The sequence below is a fragment of the Phacochoerus africanus genome, chromosome 8, assembly GCF_016906955.1.
Source record: "Phacochoerus africanus isolate WHEZ1 chromosome 8, ROS_Pafr_v1, whole genome shotgun sequence".
Lineage (NCBI taxonomy): Eukaryota > Metazoa > Chordata > Mammalia > Artiodactyla > Suidae > Phacochoerus > Phacochoerus africanus.
Genome location: NC_062551.1, coordinates 160834817 through 160852948, shown reverse-complemented (window position 1 = coordinate 160852948; position 18132 = coordinate 160834817). Strand labels below are relative to the sequence as shown.

Here is an 18132-nt window from a genome sequence, read left to right as displayed (position 1 = left end):
AAAGGATAGGAGTTTCCATCATGGCACAGCAGAAATTAATCCAACTAGGAACCATGAGGTTGCTGGTTCTACCCATGGCCTTGCTCAGTGGTTTAAGGATCTGGCATTGCCATGAGTTGTGGTGGAGGCAGAAGACACAGCTAGGATCTGGCATAGGCTGGCAGCTGTAGCTCCCATTTGACCCCTAGCCTGGGAAAGTCCATATGCTGTGGGTGCAGCCTCAAAAAAGCAAAAAAAAGAAAAAAGAAGAAAGAAAGAAAGAAAGAAAGAAAGAAAGAAAGAAAGAAAGAAAGAAAGAAAGAAAGAAAGAAAGAAAGAAAGAAAGAAAGAAAGAAAGAGAGAAAGAAAGAAAAACTATGAAGGATAACTGAATTTAGGCACATAAATTAAAAAAAGGTAAGCCACAGATCTATTTGTTTATGACAGTATTAATCTGTGTACCTAGTGTCTCCCACAGAATTCACAGGTTAATTATAGATTGAAAATACCTAGGAAACACCAGTATTAGCATGAAGTATTACTGATCGAAATCAAAGGAAATGATACCCAACTAAGACAGAGTTTCTTTAGGCAGGTACCTTTGTCTTTGTATCCTTACATTTAAGCATAATGCCTGGCACAATGCAGATAAATATTTATTGACTAATGACTAAATTGTAAATTTTCAGACGGGGCAAGAGTCTTATTCATCTTTGTATTTTACACAACCAAGTTGTCTCCTTTAAACTACCATAGGAAATAAGACTTTGATTTTGATTCATTTATATATCAGCATCAACTGAATGCCTTGCCTTATTCCAGATGCTAAGGACACAAACCCAAATAATACACAGTTTCTGTCCACAAAAAGCTTCACAATCTAATAAGGGCAGACATACACAAAAACAGACATAGTATAATATAATATACGGTACAACTGACAAATTGAAAAAAGTACAATGAAAATTGAGAAGAAAATGCTTAACTTTGCCTCAGTGAGAAGGGGAAGGCTTCAGAGAAGAAATACAAAAAAATGAAATATAAGGGAAAGAAGAATGGGTGGGACTTTTTAGACAAGGAAATACTAAGTGGAAGAATACAGCATGTTCATTCACTCAGTTAACACATATTTATTGAGCACTTACCTATATTTATTTATTTATTTATTTATTTTTTTTGGTCTTTTTTTTTTTTTGCTATTTCTTGGGTCACTCCCGCAGCATATGGAGGTTCCCAGGCTAAGGGTTGAATCGGAGCTGCAGCCACTGGTCTACACCAGAGCCACAGCAATGCTGGATCCGAGCCTCGTCTGCAACCTACACCATAGCTCACGGCAACGCCGGATCATTAACCCACTGAGCAAGGGCAAGGATCGAACCCGCAACCTCATGGTTCCTAGTCGGATTCGTCAACCACTGCGCCACGACAGGAACTCCACACTTACCTATATTTATGTCACTATTCTGGTTGCTAGGGATACAGTTATGAACAAGAAAAACATGGTCCCTGCTTTTATGAAACTTATATTTTGTAAAGAAAACTATACTCAAGTAAATGAATAAGTAACTAGAGAATGCTAAGTGCTATGAAGAAAATAAACAGAATTATAAAAGGTAGCAGAGAAGGCAGGTAAAGGGAATTATTTTCAACATAATTGCTGGGGAAGGCATCTCTGAGGAAGTGACATTTAAGTTGAGGCTGGTATCAGAAAGAGACAGCAGGAGCCTGATCATGTATGTAGGTCTTCGAAGGCCACAATAAAGAACTTAGTATTTATAGTAACTACAAAGGAAACTCATTGGAAAGTTTTACATTGGGAAATGGTTAAGATCTGACTTACATTTAGATCTAGACATTACTGTTGCTCTGGCTATAGTGGAGAAAGAGTCAAAGCAGGGCTAGTCCCAGCAAGAAGTGATTATAGTTATTCTAAGGTAGTGGTGGCAACGACAGTGAAGGATCAGAATTTAGAGGGAGAGACAGAAAACTTACTGATAGAATGTGAAAAACCAAACCTGCAACCCCAAGGTTGCCTGATCAAATGTAAAAATGGAACTGCATTTAACAAGTTCCTGTCGTGGCGCAGTGGAAACGAATCTGACTATGAGGTTTCGGGTTATATCCCTGGCCTCGCTCAGTGTGTTAAGGATCCGGCGTTGCTGTGAGCTGTGGTGTAGGCCAGCGGCTATGGCTCCAATTAGACCCCTAGCCTGGGAACCTCCATATGCTACAGGTGCGGCCCTAAAAAGACAAAAAAAAAAAAGGAAAACTGGAGTAAGAGCAGGTTGAGTAAAAAAAAAATCGTGAAGTTTTGTATATATCAAATTTAAGTTGCCTATTAGACAGCCAAAGAGATATCGTGTATGATTATGTGTAAGAAATGAAGGTCAAGTAAGAGAGCAGACAGCACATACAGCAGTCCCCTGCACAGTTTCCATTTCTGTAATTTCAGTTACCTGCAGTTAACCAAGGTATCAAAATGTATCAAATATATCAAGGTCCAAAAGTATCAAATGGAAAATTTCAGAAATAAACAATTCATAAGATTTAAATTGCAGGCTATTCTGAGTAGAGCAATGAATTCTCCCTCCCTCCTGCTCCATCCCACCTGGACCATGAATCATCCCTATGTCCAGAATATCCTGCTCGTTAGCACTCACCTTGGTTATTATTAGATCAATTATCGCGGAACTGCAGTGCTTGTGTTCAAGTAACCCTTATTTTAGTTATTAAAGGTCCCAAAGCAGTGATGCTGGCAATTTGCATACGCCAAAGAAGAACCATAAAGTGCTTTCCCTAAGAGTGGAAAGGTGAGGAGTTCCCATCGTGGCGCAGCAGAAACAGATCCATCTAGGAACCATGAGTTTGTGGGTTCAATCCCTGACCTTGCTCAGTGGGTTAAGGATCTGGCGTTGCCATGAGCTGTGGTGTAGGTCACAGATGTGGCTTGGATCCTGAGTTGCTATGGCTGTGGTGGAGGCCGGCAGCTGTAGCTCTGATTAGACCCCTAGCCTGGGAACGTCCATATGCCACAGGAGCAGCTCTTAAAAACAAACAAACAAAGAAAACAACTAAGAGTGAAAAGGTGGAAAGTTAAAAAAAACCTGCATGCTGAAGTTGCTAAGATAAACAGCAAGAATGAATCTTCTATTCACGAAATTGTGACGAAGGAAAAAGAAATCTATGCTAGTTTTTCTGCCACAAACTCATCTTGCAAAAGTTACAGCCACATTCTAGTTATCAGTACTTAAGACGGAAAAGACATTAAATTTGTTCAATAAGATATTTTGAGAGAAAGACCACATTCACGTAACTTTAACTACAGTACATTGTTACGATTTTTCTATTGTTAGTTAGTGTTGTTAATCTCTTACTGTATCTAATTTATAAATTAAACTTGGTCACAGGTACAAGCATACCTCATTATATTGCACTTTGCTTTATTTTGCTTCACAGCTACTATGTTTGGTTTTTTTGTGGTTTGTTTGTTTGTTTGTTTACAAATGGAAGGTTTATGGCAACCCTGAATTGAGCAAGGGTTGGCTTCATTTTTCCAACAGTATTATTTTCTAATTACGGTATATACATTTTTTTAAAAAGACATAACGCTATTACACACTTAAAAAGCTATGGAATAGTATACAGATAAGTTTTACACACACCAGGAAACCAAAAAAATTCATGTACTATAGTATTTGCTTTATGGCAGTGGTCTGGAATTGAACACATAATATTTTCAGGGTATGCCTATATAGGGAAAAACATAGTATATATAGGGTTTGGTACTCTCTGTGGGTTCAGGCATCCACTGGGGATCTTGAGGCATACCTCCATGGATAAGGGTGGACTACTACAGATCCCTCTCCTCCCAAATACTGTACAGCTTTCAGACTACCTCATGACCTATCATCATAATTATTACACACTGCCTCTTCTCTAAATTCCTATATCATACACCATATTTAATACTTATTTATAGTGTATTTTATATGGTTTGCTTTGTTTCATGAATGAAAGCCCTATATTTAAGACTACAAGCCTTATGAGGCTAAATATCTTATTATTTATCTGTGTTTCCCTTGGCAACCAGCATACTAAAAGGTGACTCAATGCAATCCTATAAACAGTTAAGGAATAGCTCCACAACAATGAGAACTACAGATAAAAAACTACTAATTCTCATTGTGAAGTGTCATTTTATTTGCAAAACTGCAGTTCAGAAAGTCTAAGTAATTTCCAGGGTTATGTTGCTATATAAAATGATGGAACCCAGTTTCCAAACTATATTTGATTCTATGTTCTTTATACATCAGCATCCCATCTCCCAGATACAATAATAAATAAGACCCCTGCCTGCTTGGAGTTCCCAACTCACTTATTCTTTCTATAATTATTTGATTCTTATTTGTAATAACATAGGAATCAAAGACATAATTACTGACCTCAAGACAGACTACTTAAGGAGTTAAAACAGACGTGAGGTTTGTGGAAAAGGGAGAGAGCAACCTGAAGTACTATGAAGAAGAATGGATAGTGATTTGACAAGTAGATAATGGAGGATGATCTCGACATGGACTAGTCTCAGTAAAGATGGAGACTGGAGAATAGCGGGAAAAGTGTAGAAAGCAACAAGAAAGAAGTATAAGGCAATGTGAAGAAGGGTTGCTGGGAGAGGAAACTTGAAAAACACTCAAGACTGACACTACGAGGGCTTCAAATGCTAGGCTAATAAGGAGTTCAGAATTCTGGAAGTCTTGATTATTATATAGATCCTTCTTTATCTTTATGTATGAATCTACACATATGTCTAATACCTTTAGTGCTTGCCATTATGCAATTCCTTAGTATGTTTATCTTTACTGGCAGACTCATGCAAACTGAGGTTTGTCAGGACCAGCACTGACTGCAAGACTACATTAGAGGAATACCAATTTAGTCTAGCTCTACAATTTCATAGGAGCTCTGGGGGAGAGTAAATTAGCAAGAAAAAATATTTATGGCTTTAAACTGCTTAGAAGCCAAAGAGCCAGATTTGAATTCCTGCTTCACTACTTGTTACTTGTTTGACCTTTGTCTCCCACCCCCACAATAATACATTTTGTCAATACTATTTGTTGTATGTCTACCAAACCCAAGGCTCTTATTTCAGCCACCTAATTAATGTGCAAATTCTCAGTTTCTCCTTCAGAAAAAAGGATACTGGAAGTTCCTACATGGTGCAGCAGGTTAAGTATTCAACATTGCCACAGCTGTGACACAGGTCACAACTGTGGCACAGATTGGATCCCGGCCCCAAGAACTTCCACATGTTTCAAATGTGGCCAAAAAAATAAATCAAAAATTTTTAAACAATTTTAAGAGATGATAATAATCTTTACTTGACCAAAATTATGAATATTAAATTCTTGAAAGCCAAGTGGGAATTTTTATTACATATAAGTTTAAGGTGGCCTATTTTTTAAGAATAGAATACTCTTCCTACAAGAGACCCACCTTAGGAAAAAGGACACATACAAATTTAAAGTGAGGGGATGGAAAAAGATATTTCATGCAAATGGACATGACAAGAAAGCAGGAGTCCCAATCCTCATATCAGACAAAAACAGACTTTAAAAGGCCATAAAGAGAGATAAAGAGGAATTCCTGTCTTGGTACAGTGGAAAATGATCCAACTAGGAACTATAAGATTGCAGGTGTGATCCCTGGACTCACTCAGTGGGTTAAGGATCAGATGTTGCTGTAAGCTGTGGTGTAAGTCACAGAAGTGGCTCGGATCTGGGGTTGCTGTGGCTATGGTGTAGGCTGCCAGCTGCAGCTCTGATTTGACCCCTAGCCTGGGAACTTCCATATGCCATGAGCAGAGCCCTAAAAAGCAAAAAAAAAAAAAAAAAAAGTGAAAGAAAGATAAAGAAGGGCAGTATTTAATGATAAAAGGATCAAATCAAGAAGAGAATATTATACTTGTCAACATACATGCCCCTAATATAGGAGCACCCAAATACATAAAAACAAATACCAATAGATAAAAAAGGAGAAATTGATGGGAATACATAACAGTAGGAGAATTTACTACCCCACTCACACCAATGGATAGATTTTCTAGCCAGAAAATCAATAAGATAACAGGGATCCTAAATGACACAATAGAAGAGTTAGACTTAATTGGCATTTTAAGAACATTGTATTCCAAAAGCCCAGAATATACATTCTTTTTTTTTAAATCTATTTATTTATTTATTTTTGGTCTTTTGTCTTTTTAGGGCTGCACCTGTGGCATATGGAGGCTCCCAGGCTAGGGGTCGAATCAGAGCTGCCGCTCCCAGCCTACAACACAGCTACAATAATGTTGGATCTGAGCAACATCTGTGACCTATACCACAGCTCACAGCAACGCCAGATCCTTAACCCACTGAGCAAGGCCAGGGATAGAACCTGCATCCTCATGGATGCTAGTCAGATTTATTTCTGCTGAGCCATGATGGGAGAACCCCTTATTTATTTATTTATTTAGTCCAGAATATAATTCTTTTCAAATGCACATGGAACATTTTCTAAGACTGCATACTGGGGCAAAAAACTAACCTCCACAAACTTAACAGTATAGAAATTATTTCAAGCATCTTCTCTGACCACAAAGGCATGATACTAGAAATCAACCACAAGAAAAGAAATGAGAAAAAAGCTCAATTACATGGGGACTAAACAACATGCTACTTAAAAAAAAGAAGAAAAAAAAAAGGATTGACAAGGAAATTAAAATACCTTGAGACAAATGACAATGAAAACACAACCACACAGAATCTATGGGAGGCTGAAAAAGCAGTTCTTTAAGGAAGTTCATAGCAACATAGGCCTTCCTCAAAATACAAGAAAAATCTCAAATCAACAACCTAACCTACCACCTAAAAAGATTAGAAAAGGAAGAACAAACAAAACTCTAAAGTCAGCAGAAGGAAGAAAATCAAAAAGATGAGAGAAGAAATCAATAAAATAGAAGTAGGGTAAACAAAACTAAAAAACCTCTCGCCACACTCACCAAGAAAAAGGGAGAACCCATATAAACAAAGCAAGAAATGAAAAAGGAGAAAACCCAACAGACACTGAAGAAATATGAAAAACCATAAAGGACTATTATGAACAATTATATGCCAACAAATCTGACAACCTAGAAGAAATGGACAACTTTCTAGAAACATACAGTCCACCAAAAATGAAGCAAGAAGAAACACATAATTGAACAGATTACTAGAAACAAAATTGAATATGTAATTTAGAAAAACTCCCTACAAAAAAAGTCCAGGACCAGATGGCTTCACAAGTGAATTCTATCAAACAGGGAAGAGTTAACACCCATCCTTCTGAAACCCTTCTCAAAAACTGCAGAGGAACATTCCAAGCACATTCAATAAGGCCACCATCACCCTCATACAAAAAACAGACAGAAACATCGCAAACAAAGAAAAGTACTGGTCAATATCGTTGATGAACACAGATGCAAAAATCCTCAACAAAATATTAGCAAACCGAATCCAACAACACATCAAAAACCAAGTGGGTTTCATCCCAAATTCACAAGGATCGTTCAATATATAGAAACCAATCAATGTAATACATACACCACATTAACAAAAGTCAAAAACCACATGATCATCTCAATGGATACAGAAAAAACATTTGATAGAATTCAACATCCATTCATGATAAACGCTCTTACAAAAGTGGGTATAGCGGGAATATACCTCAACATAATAAAAGCCATTATAAAAAACCCACAGCCAACATTAATACTCAATGGAGAAAAGCTGAAAGCCTCCCTGCTAAAATCTGGAACAAAACAAGTATACCCTCTCTCACCTCTTTTATCTAACATGGTATTGGAGGTCCTAACCACAGCAATCGGACAAACAAAAGAAATAAAAGGTATCCAAATTGGATGAGAAGAGGTAAAATTGTCACTCTATACAGATGACACAATACTACATATAAAAAACCCTATGAATTAAGCAAAGTAGCAGGATACAAGATTAATATTCAGACTGGTTGCATTTTGGTATTAGAAACGGAATATAAAAAAATATCTTTTAAAATCACATCAAAAAATAAAATACCTAGGAATAAACCTGAACAAGGAGGTGAAAGACTTAAATGCTGAGAATTATAAAACATTCATCATGGAAATTAAAGAGGATTCAAAGAAATGGAAGGATAGCCCATGATCTTGCAAGAATTAATACTGTTAAAACAGCCATACTCATTGCTGTGGCTCTGGCACAGGCTGGCAGCAACAGCTCCAACTGGATCCCTAGCCTGGGAACCTCCATATGCTGTAGGTGTGGTCCTGAAAAGACAAAAGACAAAAATAAATAAATAAATAAAACGGCCATACTACCCAAAGAAAACTACAGATTTAATGCAATCTCTATTAGATTACCCATGACATTTATCACAGAACTAGAACAAATAATCCAAAAATTGATACAAAACCATAAAATACCCAGAAGTGCCAAAGCAATCCTGAGGAACAAAAACTACACAGAAGGCATAATTCTCTCAGAATTCAGACAATATTACAAAGTCACATTAATCAAGACAGTGTGGCATTGGTACAAAAACAGACATACAGACTAAGGGAACAGAATAGAGAGCCCAGAAATAAACCCAGACACACATGGTCAATTAATTTTCGACAAAAGAGGCAAGAATATAAAATGGGAAGAAAAGTCCCTTAACCAAGTGGTGCTGGGAAAACTGGACAACTGCACAGAAATAAATGAAACTGGAACACACCTTCACACCCACCATGCACAAAAACAAACTCAAAATAGCTTAAAGACTTAAACATAAGACATGACACCATAAAAGTCCTAGAAGAAAACATAGAACATTTTCTGACATAAACCATACATTTTTTTTTTTTAGGACAGTCTCCTAAGGCAACAGAAATAAAAGCAATAAACAAATGGGACCTAAAAGTTTTTGCACAGCAAAGGAAACCATTAAAAAAAATATGAGGAGTTCCCGTCCTGGCGCAGTGGTTAACGAATCCGACTAGGAACCATGAGGTTGCGGGTTCTGTCCCTGCCCTTGCTCAGTGGGTTAACGATCCGGTGTTGCCGTGAGCTGTGGTGTAGGTTGCAGACGTGGCTCGATCCCGCGTTGCTGTGGCTCTGGTGTAGGCCGGTGGCTACAGCTCCGATTAGACCCCTAGCCTGGGAACCTCCATATGCCGTGGGGAGTGGCCCAAAGAAATAGCAAAAAGACAAAAAAATAAAATAAAATAAAATAAAAATTAAAAAAATATGAAAAGACAAACTACAAAATCAGAGAAAATATTTGCAAATGATGCAATCAAGAAGGGCTTAATCTACATAATATACAAACAACTCATATAACTCAACAATAATAAACAAACAACCCAATCAAAAAATGGGCAGCAGGACCTAAACAGACATTTCTCCAAAAAAGACATACAGATAGATGACCAGTAGGCACATGAAAAGATGTTCAACATCACTATTAGAAAAATGCAAATCAAAACCACAATGAAGTACCACCTCACACTGGTCAAAATGGCCAACATTAATAAGTCTACCAATAACGAATGTGGAGAGGATGTGGACAAAAGGGAACCCTCCTACACTTGGAATGTAAATTGGTACAACCACTATGGAAAATGGTAAGGAGGTTCCTCAGAAAACTGAATATAGAACTACCATATGATCCAGCATATATCCAGACATATATATTCCAGAGCATATATCCAGACAAAACTATTATCCAAAAAGATACATGCACCCCTGTGTTCATAGCATCACTATTCACAATAGCCAAGACATGGAAGCAATCCATAAATGTCCATTGACCCGAAGGTGGATTAAGAAGATGTGGTATATATGCACAATGGAATCCTACTCAGCCACCAAAAAAGGATGAAATAATGCCATTTGCAGCAACATCATTTGCAACTTTTTTTTCTTTGTAGGGCCACACCTGCGGCATATGGAGGTTCCTGGGCTGGGGCTGAATTGGAGCTGCAGCTGCCAGCCTACACCATAGCCACAGCAATGTGGGATCTGAGCCAAATCTGTGACCTACACCACAGCTTTCAGCAACGCCGGATCCTTAACGCACTGAGCAAGGCCAAGGATCAAACCCACATCCTGGAGGACACTGTATTGGGTTCTTAACCAACTGAGCCATCATGGGAACTCCCATCAGCAACAATTTAGTGATACACACAAAATAAGTAGCAGTGACTCTTACAAAGTCAAACTCTTATGATTTGTCCTCCAGATACTGGGGAAGGGAATCCAGTAAGATCACATTTCTCCTTCACCGAGTTTACTGAGAAATGGGCCAGACAAGCAAACCTACAATTCACACAGGCCATTTGCTAAGAGCTCTAATACCACCTTTGCTAAGGTGATATGGAAATACAGAGGACGAATACCTAAATTTGACCAAGGAGGGGGGCAAAGGCTGTAAGAAATTTACTATGGTGATTTGCATCATTTGCAAAGACTTTATTGCTAAAACATTATCTACACCAATTGATTCTTAACTGCTTAGCAGAATATGATCAGTCCTGGTTTCTACATCTAGAAGTAATTTTCTCTCAAACAGTGTCTTCTGAGGATTGGCTAGGATAGTTATCCATGGTTAATCCACCTTTAAGCATTCTCTTTTACCTTCAAAATGTAAACTCAGTCATGCTACTTCAACTTTATCCTTTAGAGTAGCTCTGAGGGTAACTTCCAACTGAAGTAAGCATGTGGGAACTAATATGAACCAGTTTTTTCCTCTCAATGGCATACTTTCTCTTCAATTAGGAGGAGAAAGGGGTAGAAATTTTTAAAAAGCAGCTGAATTTTAATTAAATGCAAGAAATGGGGGTTGTTTTTTTTGGGGTGGGGCATACCTATGACATATGGAAATTCCTGGGTTAGGGATCTAACCCATGCCTCTGCAGTGACAACACCAGATCCATAACCAGTCTCACCACAAGAGTACTCCAAGAAATGGTTTTAATAGAATGTTTATTCTCTCCTCACTGGTTTTTAATTTTTCATTCTCTATTATGAATTTCCTTTCAGTTTGAATATTTGCATTTACCAACAAGGACATGGTTGTTTCTAAAAAGAGACAACAGTCATTAAAACATACCATTGCTCTGCCCTCAAATACAAACTGAAATTAATGTTTAAAATGTAATGAGAATGATATACATTGTCCCCAAGCTTTGAACTGGTGGCTATTTGCAATAAACACAATACAACACAACGTTAAAAATTTTAAGCAATTCATGGCTAAGTGTTAGACACTTTTACATATACCATCTCGTAATTCTCCTAGCCAGTGTCTTAAGTTTCAAGTGGCGGGGGCAGAGTAAGGGAGGAAGATGTAAGAGGGAACTATAAAAAGATAGACAAATGGACAGAGAGAGATCCACCTCCTGAAAATTTTCAGGATTACAACTAAGCAACAATATCTAAGCTACCACACAATTCTAGAAATAGTTTCAGTTGAGCATCCCTTCTCTATTTTCTTTCTTTTTTGTCCACAAGTCTTGGCCTTCCAGTGCCCTTTCATTAGCAGAAGGTCCACCTCTGCCTGAGAAGATCCCATTCTAATTTCACTGTAAATGTTTTAGGAACAGGGAAATCATCTCTAAAATTTCTACCTTCTGGATTTCCCATCGTGGTACAGCGGAAACAACCTGACTAGGAATCATGAGGTTGTGGGTTTGATCCCTGGCTTCGCTCAGCACGTTAAGGAGCCAGCGTTGCCGTGAGCTGTGGTGTAGGTCACAGACATGGCTTAGATCTGGTGTTGCTGTGGCTCTGGTGTAGGCCGGGGCAACAGCTCGGATTAGACCCCTAGTCTGGGAACCCCCATATGCCACGGGTGCGGCCCTAAAAAAGGACAAAAGACAAAAAAATAAAATAAAATTTCTACCTTCTAGTGAGCACCAATTTCATTTTAATTCACTGACTTAGTTTAATCCATTTTATATTCCCTTCTAGGTTTTTGGGGAGTGGGAGTGGGGAGTTGACATTGGAAAATAGCATACCAATTTTAATATAGGCCCAAATAAATAAATATGAAGCTACAGACATTTTTATACTTGCCAATATAAAAAGCCACAAATTACTGGCCTCCTTATGTCAAGTACTGATAAAAGCAACAACATTAAGAAAATATATGTAACAGTCCCTTCTTTCTTGACTGTTTATTTCACATTAAGAGAGTACTTCAGTGATCCACTTATGCAGAAAGCACACGGCTATTTCAGTATGTACGACAAAGTGATTTTTCAAGGTTAACTTAAGGTTACATTATGGCAGTGAAACAATTATTTGATCATCATGTAGCTATATACCTGTCATAATTTCTGATTAAGAAGAAGAATGGCATCTTTTTTTTTTAGGGTCACACCCTCAGCATATGGAAGTTGCCAGGCTAGGGGTCAAATCAGAACTACAGCAGCTGGCCTATGCCACACCCACAAGAACTGCCAGATCTGAGCCATGTCTGCAGCCTACACTGCAGCTCACGGCCAGTTCTGGATCCTTAACCCACTGAGCAAGGCTAGGGATCAAACCCGCATCCTCATGAATACCAGTTGCATTCATTACCACTGCGCTACAAAAGGAACTCCAGGAATGGCTTCTTTTTGAGAAATAATAGCAGGCCCATAGGCAGCACAGTAGAAGGCAGGGTATCTTACATCAAGGATAATAACAATAATTTAAGGATTTCTTCTTTAGCAATTCCTTGAATCAATTCCCTCTTAAAATTTCAAAAAAAGAAAAAAAAAAGAAAAAAGAAAAAAAGAGAAGAAAAGAAAAAAGAATTCCCTCTTAAATCTTCAGTGGGCAGAAGATTTATTTGGCCAGGCTAAATCATAACATTCCTATTAAAATAGTAACATTTCTAGGGGAAACACTGTTATAAAGTATAAAGCCACCAAGATGAAACAACTTGACTAAGAAAAACACCACATTTAGACTTGGGCTTCAGGACTGTTATGGACTGATGTTTGTGTGCCCCCTCAAACTGACATGCTGAAAGCCTAAGCCCACTGTAATGGTATTTGGAGGTAGGGCCTTTGGAAGATGATTATGTGTGAAGTCATGATGATGGGGCTCCCATGATAGAGTTGGGAACAGAAGAGAGAACAGAGCTTGTGTTTTTCCCTCTGTCAAGTGAGGACACTGTGAGAAGGCAGTTAGGAAGAGGGCTCTCATCAGGAACCAAAACTGTCAGGATCTTGATCTCGGGACTTTCTAGCCTCAATAACTGTGAGAAATAAAAAGCTGTTGTTTAAGATACTCCGTCTACCATATTTTATGATCGCAGCCTCAGCTGACTAACATAAGGGCTGTCAGAGGTTCTGTATTCACAGTACTAGAGTAAAGAGTTGCCATCAATTCAGCACAGGCTTCTACTAAATGACTTGTTTGTTAAATACCTGTATATACAGATCCAAATTAAAATCTCACTCATTAGGAGTTCTCATCGTGGCGCAGTGGTTAACGAATCCGACTAGGAACCAGGAGGTTGCGGGTTCGGTCCCTGCCCTTGCTCAGTGGGTTCACGATCCGGCGTTGCCGTGAGCTGTGGTGTAGGTTGCAGACGCGGCTCGGATCCCGCGTTGCTGTGGCTCTGGCGTAGGCCAGTGGCTACAGCTCCGATTCGACCCCTAGCCTGGGAACCTCCATATGCCGCGGGAGCGGCCCAAGAAATAGCAACAACAACAACAACAACAACAACAAAAAAGACAAAAAGACAAAAAAAAAATCTCACTAATTAAAATCCACTTAAAAAACAATAAACACTTGACAAAACTCATACAACTGGGGGAAACTAACAAATTATGTATTTATTGTATGTAAATTGTATCTCCATTAAAAATTGTAAACCATAAAAAGTTCTCAATTTGACAACTACTATTTTTGCAATTAATGGGCCCTGTGCTTTTAACCTCAAAAATACAACACACTTTTTTTTGTTGTTCTTTTTAGGGCTGCACCTGTGGCATATGGAAGTTCCCAGACTAGGGGTTGTATCAGAGCTGCAGCTGCTGGCCTATACCACAGCCACAGCAATGCCACATCCCAGCCGTGTCTGTGACCCACACCACAGCTCACAGCAATGCTGTATCCTTAACCCACTGAGCGAGGCCAGGGACAGAACCGCATCCTCATGGATCCCAGTTGGATTCGTTATGGCTGAGCCACAGTGGGAACGCCGCATAACACACTTTTAATCAACGTAAATGAAAACCATGGATATTTTCTGCCACTGCTACTTAATAATACTATATGACTACTGACATATACAGGTTGTAATCAGTGAAATTAAATTTCTCAAATCAATGCTATATATGCAGTTAAGAAGAGTAAAATATTAACACCAACACAGAGATGGAAACTTCTGCTGTGTGTATGCTATTTCTTTTCTTGTACTGGATGTTTTAAACAAAATCAATGTGTAATAATAGGTTTAGAAGGTTCGTTTCCAATAATTTTATTTTTTAATTATGACCTGATATTGAAGCAAAAAAGTTAATTTTTTCAAATTATTATGACTTTTTCTTATAAAAATATAAATAATAATCTTAGAGAGTGCTACTGAATTTTTCACTTTACAATCTCTTTCCAAAAGGCCCTTCAAAATTTTCTCTTTTGTCTCTTTGGGAATATTTTATGATCTACAATGATCTTTTTATCCCTTCAGATATACGAAGATTTTAAATTAAAAAGCATGACACATGGTAATTTAAATTTCCATTCTAAACTTACAGAGTCATATGAGCTCTTGTCAACAAAAGACCAAATTTACTATAATTATGGATTATTTACACTAAAACAAAATAAGAAATCAATATGTAAATGTAATGTTTGTTGTAGCTAATGCAGCCAGCAATGACAGATTAGGTTCAAATAGCAATCAGTTTGAAAATCTGGCACATATGTAAATGAGCTAGGGACTTGATGTTTACATTTGACTGTATTTCATTCAGGATTTTTAAATTGTCTCAGGAACAGGACAAAAATAAAATGTTAATCTTTCCACTACAAATACAACTTGAGCCCTCATCATAACTGAAATTAGCTTTTGCTCCTGTCCAGCTAAACTAACATATGATACTAATAATTCTGAGCTGCAGATTACATCATTCTTAATTAACACTCTGCTACAGTTGTTAACATCCTCCAAGACACCATGTTATCATCACTACAAGTTCTGTAACAATCTTAAAACCCGTTTAACAAAGGCTGGCCTCTTACTCTGCAGCTACTTCTAATTGCTTTCTTTGCTATCAATTAAATATGTCTAGATATTTAATAAACAATAAACATTTGGTTTCACGTAATTCTTAATAACATTTTTCAAGAGCATTTCAAAGTTCAGGTGTTCTTACGTCTATAATTACTGTTTATCAATATAGTGATATGTTGAATTCAGCAAAATATACTAACCAAAGTATATAAGATTAATCAAAATTAATATAAGGTAATTAGCGGTGATAGTGATATACTGTGATCCATCAAGTAGTTCATAGCAAATCGTCAAACATACTGCTATCCATCTAGACAAATCATAAAGAAAGAAAAAAATACATTTACAGGTACACTGATTTTTGTTTCATGAATTAGTGACCACGTATTTGACTGTCCACTAAATCAACCAAAGGAAAACACAAGTACTTCTTTTTCAAAGTGTGATGTTAATAAACTAATCTCAGTAGTCACTGACCTATCTATCAACAGGTAGTAAACTCTATAAATGGGTTTGGTACATGAATCCACTTAGATGTGCTGTGATCTCTATCAATGCTTTAACTGGGGACAAGTTCCTTTCATCCAGAATGCATAACTTTAGGGAAATGTCCTCTTAAAAGAGCCACTTTTCAGCAGCACCTATTAAGTAAGGAATATTATGTAAGGAACTCATTTTTAGAAGACATCCAATCCAATATGTCCTAATTTCAATTCACAAAATCTAATAATAATGCTTGTGAGCATTAAATTTAAGGTGAAGAGTAATCACAATAATACACATGAAACATTGACTAATTTATTCTTGAGCAGTAATGGGTACTTTAAGAATGATATATCATGGGGGAAAAATGTAATTGTAATGTATACATGTAAGGATAACCTGACCCCCTTGCTGTACAGTGGGAAAATAAAAAAAATAATAAAAAAATAAAATAAAATGGACAAAGGATTTGAACAGAAAAAAAAAAAGAATGATATATCAAATAACATACTGCTTACAACACTACTGAAACATTTTCACAGATGAATATCCTTTGTGAAAACAACCAAAAAAAAGTTGCCTTGTAAAGCATTTTGGAAGAAAATCTTAGCCAATCCATTCAGAACATTTGCTTGCATATATTAAGTTTTCAGAAAACTGTCATTTAAGGCCATTTAATGTCTTTCTGCCACAGCACTAAAATCTCACACAAATACTGATCAATAAAAAGCTACCATGAAGAAGACACACTCAAAGAACAACCACTTCAAATAACATTTCAGCAAATTATTCAGAGATTAAAACCTACTTTTTTCTAGCTTGAAAATAAAAAATCCATAGCAAAAGGAATCCCCCTTTGGAAGTTGATCATCTCTTTCTGAATGAGCTGCATCACTTAGTCCATCCATTTAAAGGATTTATTGAAAATCTACCATGGGCCAGGAGGCACTGCTCCTAGTTTACTTTACACAGTGAACTAGATTGAAATAAGACATTACGTTGAGGACCATATTGACTCTGACCTTTTGAGCAATGCTCAAAGGAACTTTGATGAGTGGTTTGGAGTTAAGAGCTCTATGAGAGCCAATTCTTGGCTTATTCACTAACTAAATCTGTGACCTGGGAAAGAGAAAGTACTCAGCAACTGTACTGTGTCAGGTCTGATGCTCATAGGTGCTATCTTATCACCCTGCCCCTCTCCCAAACCCTGGGAGGCAAAAATTACCATCCTGATCATTCTGGCTGAAGAAGCTAAAGCCTGTGAGACTATTTAACTTCCCCCTTCTGTACCTCTGTTCCCCCAGTCATAAAAATGGGACTAGATAAGGTGATTGCTTTAACTTATTTTAAAGATGATATCCTAGAGCTTTCTTCTTATTCTAAGTCAGAGTCTCTTGCATTAAGGGAGAACACCAAAAACTGAAATAGCAGGATATAGACAATAACAGTGAAAAACATTACAAGAATTAACATCTGTGCAGGTGCTGAGGAAACAGAAGTAGGACGAGGGCTATGTGAGAGCATCCTTAGGATGTCCATATACTAAGTGTATCCCACAATAGTTCTATGATACTTCTTAGTTGGGATAATGTAGGTGAAAGAGTATCTAGAATGGCCTCGGTATAGGGTGAGAGAAATGTGTAAAAAAAAAAAAAGTAAATTCCAATTGTATGAGTATCAATACACATACCACCCACAAGGTGTCACCTCTTAACCAGGAGCACCTATTGCCACAGCTGCTGAATAGTTTTAAGAAGCAGAGATAGAACAGGAATACTTCAGTTTTTTCCCTTATTATATACCATGCTTAATGGATGCGGTGAAGAGTATAACCAATGAAAACAGTTAAGAGATCTCAAGGATAGTGAGAACAATGTTACATTTGCCTTTCTTCAAGTTTCTGCCTCTGCTCACAGAGTGAATACTATTTCTGCCCATGCTGCTTTTCCTCACAAAGGAAGAGTTTCCATAAAACACTTGAAGCATCTTTGTCCCCCATTTCAAACTTGCTTCTTCCAGAGAAGAGAACTGACTACTATAATTATTCACAAGGTCACCTTGTACTACGTTTCACAGAAGGCAGGGACAAGACCAGCAGCTTCCTCTTCCATTTCCTATGCCCTAGAGCACTAAACTCTGTTCCATGTTTTACCTTCTGTGATAAATATTCCTGGACAGGGCTTGCCATGAGCCCTCTAAGCTGTTTCCTATTGTGACCAGGTTGGTGAGACAGGCCTATTGCATCTGTCCTCAAGGCTCTGAGGACCTAGTCATAACTTTTTATAGGTCACCTGAGCATGTGGGTCCTAGGATTTAGATCTGGAGTGAACATTAAAAGACCTCACTTAGGAATCAAGTCTAAGCTTCATTTGGTGCTAGTCTAGC

At 37.7% G+C, this 18132-nt stretch overlaps 1 protein-coding gene across 1 annotated transcript in view; it reads right to left on the bottom strand.

The window, feature by feature from the left end:
- FAF1 (Fas associated factor 1) overlaps positions 1-18132 on the bottom strand; it is a 428908-nt gene that overhangs the window by 239641 nt on the left and 171135 nt on the right. The window lies entirely within an intron of this gene.